This window comes from Anomaloglossus baeobatrachus, chromosome 4 (genome assembly GCF_048569485.1).
Source record: "Anomaloglossus baeobatrachus isolate aAnoBae1 chromosome 4, aAnoBae1.hap1, whole genome shotgun sequence".
In the NCBI taxonomy this organism is placed as follows: Eukaryota; Metazoa; Chordata; class Amphibia; order Anura; family Aromobatidae; genus Anomaloglossus; species Anomaloglossus baeobatrachus.
Window position 1 is genome coordinate 37,410,564 of NC_134356.1, and position 7,758 is coordinate 37,418,321.

At 40.5% G+C, this 7,758-nt stretch overlaps 1 protein-coding gene across 2 annotated transcripts in view; it reads right to left on the bottom strand.

The window, feature by feature from the left end:
* Positions 1–3,926: 3,926 nt before the first annotated feature.
* Positions 3,927–7,758, bottom strand: part of LOC142303107 (potassium voltage-gated channel subfamily A member 1-like) — a 154,471-nt gene continuing 150,639 nt past the window's right edge. The window contains exon 3 of one of the 2 annotated variants that reach the window (XM_075344247.1): positions 3,927–4,262. The gene's annotated coding sequence lies outside the window, so the exon portion shown is untranslated. Of the gene's footprint in view, positions 4,263–5,635; positions 5,766–7,758 lie in introns of those variants that run through there. The other variant, XM_075344248.1, reaches the window with a different exon arrangement.

Sequence of the window (7,758 nt, forward strand, 5' to 3'; positions counted from 1 at the left end):
CTGCCACAGCCTCCTCCCTGAAATGAAGCGTCATCAAGGGACAGGATAGGAAATTATTAATGCAAGTATATTAAAAAAAAAAATGATATTTTGGCTCTAAATAGATAGGGATTTAGAATGAAAATTACTTTGCCTTCGGACCAAACCTTTAAGTTACTCTTTAAATGTTTACTAGTGCAGCTACTAGCAACTAATCAGTACTGTGGTACCTAGTTTGATGATAGTTGGTAACAACAATTTCAATCATCTCCTTACCATTGTTAAGGCATACAAGTTTATATGATAGGGGCTGACCTGACATTGAAAGTGATCGCTGTATAACGGTGATGTGTCATGTATTGACGGTTGTTCTCAGGCTGTATTTCTGTACTGACAATTGTTCTGGTGATGCAGTCATGTACTGACAGTTGTTCTGCGGCTGTATTTCTGTACTGATGATTGTTCTGGTGATGTAGGCATGTACTGACTGTGGTTCTGGTGATGTATTTATGTACTGATGGTTGTTCTTGTGAAGTTATGTACGAACGTAGGAGCGCAGCATGTAGCGTTTTTTGAGTGTCGGAATCCTTTTTTTTTTTTTTTCTACTGCGCATGCTCAGCTCTTGTGTTTAATAATTGAAATCAATGTTTCTTTCTCTCTCTCGGCAGCCGAACGATCAGCTGATTGCCTGGCGGCTGGATTTTGAGATCAATCAGCTGGCTTTTGAGAACGATCATCTGATCGCTCGGCTACTGTGAACAATCAGGTGATCGCCCAGCGGCTGGCCGCCGGGTGATCAGCTGATCGTTCACAATAGCCAGCCGCTGGTAAAACAGTAAAAAAAAAAACAACGGATTGTTGTTTTGCAGCATCAGTCACATCAGTGGTGCCACTAACTGCAACGCATCCGTTGCATAAGTCACACAACTGATTGTGACGGATGCAAAACAACACAAGTGTGAAAGCAGCCTTACCAGTAGGGGGCGTTAAAACTTAAAGTGCCTAGGGCAGCATGAATGCCAAATACGGCCCTGTATACTGTGTTTTGGGATAGTTAGGGCTTCTGGTTTGGGGGCAGCTGTTGGTCAAGTGCTGAATAACAGGAGCAGTAAAATCAGTAAATTATACTGTGGGGGGCTGTCGGGGATCGTACTGTGGTGGGCGGATCCTACTTTTTTGGGGGCCATAATATGACAGTCATGTGGCTCTCATGAAAACTGATTTCCTACCCCTGTTGTAATAAAACTGATATCTTTATTGGTGGACACTTTCTGGTTGGAGTTCTGCACTACGAGGTTTGACCAGTAGATGGCGCTGTGCGCCTAATGTTTATTCCCAGAGTTTCTTGTATTTTTTACTATACATGGCAGAATACAGAAATCATGTTTCTCATGTAAGGTATATATAGCATGTGACGGATGTTTTAATCATGGAGTTCATTAATTTTACAAGATGTAGTAGTTTTGTATGTGGGGTGTACTCATTTTTACATCAAGTTCTTGGAGTAAAACTGAAGATTTTAAAATATAAGTTATATTACTAACCTTACTTTCATGTTATGGGTTACAAAGAATATTCAATACATCTCAGTCTTGTCAACATTTGGAAAATTGTTCTTACGTTCAGTTATACGTTGATTAAAATCTAACTTTTCAAAGGGAGTGTACTTATTTATTCTGAGCAAAACCGAGGGGGGAGGATCCTGCTGCAGCCACTTGTCTTTCAGCCATACATAGGAGACAGGTAAAGAAGATTTCTTTATATGTTTTATGTTTTAAGTATGATACGACAAACTAGAAACTAATAAAAATAGATGTAGGTAGGCTCTGCTGATCGAGTTATTTTTTTAATTTTCGTTAATTCTTTTTTTTTTTAGTTGTTTCCATCTTTATAGATGGATATTGTCAGATAGAGCTTGTAAAAACAAGCACTTTTGCCATTTACTGCTTATTAAAATGTGCAGCTGTTCTTGAGATATTAACACTTTTCTTTTGTTTACAGCTGGTTGCCTAGGAGACCGACCACTGTTGTTGTCTAGCTTGTAAGCACTGCGCTGAAGCTGGGTAGGATTAAGAGGTAGTGTGCTGCCATGATCCTAACCAGCTTCAAAAAAGTTAGAAGCTCAATATAAAAAGAGTTTGTGAGCACTGAAAACGTTCTGCTGTCTACCAGCGGTGGTCGGTTTCCAAGGCAACAAGTAGCAAACAAAAGAAAAAGTGTTAATATCTCAAGAACCACTGAAAATTTTAATAAACAGTAAATTACAAAATTGCTTCTAATTACAAGCACAATCCGATAATACCCATTTATTAATATGGGAATAACCCCTTTAAGAATGCTCATCATCTGTTTGATTAGTGTTTTCCCAGAACAAGACTGCAACATAATAACTGTTTAATCTAATATATAAAGCTGAGTGTATGTATGTGTGTGTGTGTGTGTGTGTGTGTGTGCGTGTGTGTGTGTATGTACAGTATGTGTGTGTGTATGTGTGTAAGTGTGTATGCATGTGTGTATGTGTGTGTATGTATGTGTGTATGTGTGTGCGTGTGTGTGTGTATGTATGTATGTGTATGTCTGTGTGTATGTGTGTGTGTATGTATGTGTATGAATGTGTGTGTGTATGTGTGTGTGTATGTATGTGTGTATGTATGTGTGTGTATGTGTATGTATGTGTGTATGTGTGTGTATGTATGTGTGTATGTGTGTGTATGTATGTGTGTACGTGTGTGTATGTATGTGTGTATGTGCGTGTGTGTGTATGTATGTGTGTGTATGTGTATGTATGTGTGTATGTATGTGTGTGTGTGTATGCATGTGCGTATGTGTGTGTGTGTATGTGTGTATGTATGTATGTGTGTGCGTGTGTATGTATGTGTGTATGTATGTGTGTGTATGTCTGTGTGTGTGTATGTGTGTGTGTATGTCTGTGTGTGTGCGTGTGTGTGTGTGTGTGTATGTATGTGTGTGTATGTCTGTGTGTGTGTATGTGTGTGTGTGTGTATGTATGTGTGTATGTATGTATATGTATGTATGTATGTATGTGTGTGTGTAAGGAATCCACACTGACACATTTACAATTACAAACTTTTCCACAGATGCCTCATGTGACTCAGGGAACATCATAGACTATGTTTTGAGGGGGAAAATTTAACCCCGTGCTTTACAGTTATTCGCTAAAAAACCTGCCTCCATTAAAGTCAATGGACCTGGGAGCCACAGGTCATTAATAGGAGCTGTGATTGGCTGCTATAGGCAACGAAGGATATTGTTAGTATAAGAAGCTTATGTGTGAGGTAATATGATATTGGTACAGAGATGGATAGAGAGACAGACAGATAGAGATGGAGAGACAGACAGTGAGAGAGACAGACAGGGAGACAGAGACAAACAGAGAGACAGCAAGAGAGAGACAGAAAGAAAGACAGATAAAAAGACAAAGAAACAGACAGACAGAGAGAAAGAGAGAGTGAGAGACAGAGAGAGACATACAGGGAAAGAGACAGGCAGAGACGAACAGACACAGACAGGCAGAGAGACGGAAAGAGAGAGAAAGACAGAGATAACAGAGACAGAGGTAGAGAGAGACAGACAGAGACAGAGAGAAAGAGACAGAAACAGACAGACAGAGAAAGACAGACAGAAACAGACAGACAGAGACAGACATAGAGACAGAAAGAGACAGAGAGAAAGAGAGACAGAGACAGACAAAGACAGGCACAGACAAACAGATAGACAGACAGAGAGGCAGACAGAGAGAGGAACAGAGAGAGACAGAGAGACACTTAGTTACTATCTCGGGCAATGCCGGGTACTACAGCTAATATATATCAAACATAATGTATTTCCCCTCAGATTAGGCTGCTCACCATTGTGACCACTATGGACAATACACCCTGGATCCGTCTGCTACCCGAAGAGTAAAAATAAGCCCCTAAACAATGAATGTTTTCAATATTTACTTTTAATTAGAGAGAACAGTGATCAAATGTGAAAATAAACCGAACCGTGAAAAAAAAAATCTGCGTGAAGAAAAATGGCACCTAAAAAGATTTAATAAATTACAATTTCCATAAATTAAAAGGCGAGGTACGTCTTGATATATAAATAATCGAAAAATAATTCACGGTAGTGGAATATCCCAATAAATTAAACATAAATTAAGTAGTCCATGAGAAACAAACAAAGCTGATGTCGCAGACACTCTTCATCCCCTGAAGTGTCCTTTGTGCACAATGAAAAATCTTTGATCAGGTGACTCAGTGAAGACTGGATTTTTGTCCTGAAAAAAAGAAAATAAATTTAAAATTACAGATACATGTAATAGTTTACAGAGTTCGGCCACCAGAGGGCGATGCATTACCATAAACCTGCATGGGTTTACACCATGCGAAATAAAACTGGCTACATACAGGATAAAAGTGGTCTGTATCGATGAGACTGGTGAACACTTTTCTGTGTAAGAGGCATGGCAAATGTCAAAGAAAGCAAGATTGGGCATGTTTGATTTCAGCTTGCCTGATCCTATGTTCTGAGACACTGTAAGGAGGGATTCTAGCATATGGCTGGTTTACGTGCTACCAATAACTAAGAATTTAGCAAATTAGTGTTAGAACTTTTTGTTAAAAAAAAAATAAAATCATAATTTAAGTACTTAATACACTATTAAATTAATGCATGAAGATCTATTATCTATCTATCTATCCATTTATCTATCAGCCATTTAACATTTTTCTAAATAAAAAATGATGTGATGTTTTAACAGCTTATGCAAGGGTGTTTACAGTATGTATTAGTCTTCAATATGGTACAGTAATGGGGTCCACAACCACCCCATTGAATTCCAGAAGTATAGCTAATTAAGACACTCTTACTTTATGGGATTTATGGTATCTATCTAGCTAACAAGCTAAACAAAAATGGAGCAGCATAAGCAATCCACCAACCTATGTTACATACACATAGAAAAAAAAGTGGGTAGCGCTCAATAGCAATGCCCTGGTGTATTTATTGGCCTATGTGAACAGGTGGGAATGTTTCAGCTTAATAGCAAAAATTGTTTAAAAGAACTGAGAGTCCTCAGTGGTTGATACCTTTTAATGGCTAACTCAAAAGATAGTAATATATAGCAAGCTCATCTTTTCAGTTAGCCTTTAAAAGGTATCAACCACTGAGGACTCTCAGTTCTTTTAAACAATTTTTTCATCTTTACTGGCTAACACGGTACAAAGATATATTTTACCTAGCTCAATAGCAAGTGAGCCTTTGTCAAGCTCTATCTAGCTATCTATCTGCCATTTAACATTTTTCTAAATAAAAAAATCATGTGATATTTTAACAGGTTAAGCAAAGGTGTTTTATGTACTAATCCTCAATATGGTACAGTGATGGGGTCCACAACTACCCCAGAAATATACCTAATTATAATACTCTTACTTTATGATATTTACATTTGAATTACAAATTATTTGGATTTATTGTGTGTAAAATAATTAGATTAATAAGTAATTAATGATGATTACTATTAGTATTCTGTGGGATTAGCTAGCTGTTTGTAGTCAGAACCTTATTTCTATACTGATGAGAAGTTTAGTTTGGTGAATACTACAGTCTCCATGCTATCATTTTAATGGAACATACTTATAATGTCTGAAATATGGGACATTTTATCTATGGTTACATCATTGATTTGCTTCCATGGTCATGACACAATCATCATGAATCTTCATCATGGTGACTTCACCACGTCACCTTCAAAACATGGATTGGTTGGGTTCCAAATAGGCTGGCAAAGCAGAAATGGGGTAGAATTTTAAAGGTATTTTCCCTTTTTTTAATAGGAGGCAACTTTCATAGAGTTGTTATCTCTATAGTCTTGGATATATACTTTAACTAATTGAGAGAATCTCCCAAAATTTGATTTGGGCAGCCTGATGGGTTCAGAAACATGGAATTCCCAAAGATTTGGAATATACATACATACAGTATATCACAAAAGTGAGTACACCACTTACATTTTTGTAAATATTTTGTTGATATCTTTTCATGGGACAACACTGCATATCTGACACTTTGTGTCCTCTAAATAACTCAGCACACAGCCATTAATGTCTAAACCGCTGCCAAGAAAAGTCAGTACACCCCTAAGTGAAAATGGCCAAATTGTGCCCAATTAGCCATTTTCCCTCCCCGGTGTCATGTGACTCATTAGTGTTACCAGGTCTCAGGTGTGAATGGGGAGCAGGGGTGTTAAATTTGGTGTTATCTCTCACACACTCTCTCATACTGGTCACTGGAAGCTCAACATGGCTCCTCATGGCAAATAATTTTCTGAGGATCTGAAAAAAAGAATTGTTGCTTGACATAAAGATGGCCGAGGCTATAAGATTTCCAACATCTTGACAATGTGGTGGCCAAGACCATACAGCGGTTTAACAAGACAGGTTCCACTCAGAACAGGCCTCAACATGGTCGACCAAAGAAGTTAAGTGCACAAGCTCAGGATCATATCCAGGGGTTGTCTTTCAAAATAGATGCATGAGTGCTACCAGCATTGCTGCAGAGGTTACAGGGGTAACCAGGGGTTACAGGGGGTACAGGGGTCCACCTGTCGCTGCTCAGACTATATGCCACACACTGCATCACCTTGCTCTGCACTAGTACAATGTTCAGTACTCAAAATGATGAGTGAACACTATGATGCTCGAGTGCTCATTACGTTGTTTTTCATCATCATTCAGCGAAGCGAGCCTGGGCCTTGTGTTTGATGTTTCACAAATGACAGATCTCCTCACCCGCGATACTCGGTCGAGCAATGCGCGTACCTGAGCACTCCGTTGCTTAATCGAGTACCGAGCAGTGCTGAGCATGCTAGCTCATCATTGACCTGTACGACTGTTGTCCCAAAAGGAAGCCTCATCTAAAGATGATACACATGAAAACTCACAGTTTGCTGAAGACAAGCAGACTAAAGCTGGGGTCCCACATAGCGACGCAGCAGCGATAACGACGGGCGACCTGACCTTATCAGGATCGCTGCTGCATCGTTACATGGTCGCTGGTGAGCTGTCAAACAGACAGATCTCACCAGCGACTAGTGACCAGCCCCCAGCCAGCAGCGACGCGTGGAAGCGATGCTGCGCTGGTAACTAAGGTAAATATCGGGTAACCAAGGAAAGCACTTCTCTTGGTTACCCGATATTTACCTTAGTTACTAGCGTCCGCCGCTCTCACGCTGCCAGTGCCGGCTCCCTGCTCTGCTAGCCAGAGTACACATCGGGTTAATTACCCGATGTGTACTCCAACTACGTGTGCAGGGAGCAGGGAGCCGGCACTGACAGCCTGAGAGCACACCGCTTAGCGCTGGCTCCCTGCACACGTAGCTCAAGTACACATCGGGTAATTAACCCGATTTGTACTCTGGCTAGGAGAGCAGGGAGCCGGCACTGGCAGCCTGAGAGCTGCGGATGCTAGTAACTAAGGTAAATATCGGGTAACCAAGGAAAGGGCTTCTTGGTTACCCGATGTTTACCATGGTTAAAGCTTACCCCAGGCTGCCAGATGCCGGCTCCCTGCTCACTTAAGTTCGTCGCTCTCTCGCTGTCACACACAGCAATGTGTGCTTCACAGCGGGAGAGCGACGAGCAAAAAATGAAGCAGAACATTCAGCAACGACCGGCGACCTCACAGCAGGGGCCAGGTCGTAGCTGGATGTCACACACAGCGACAGCGACGGGACATCACTGCTACGTCACAGAAAATGGTGACTTAGCAGCGAC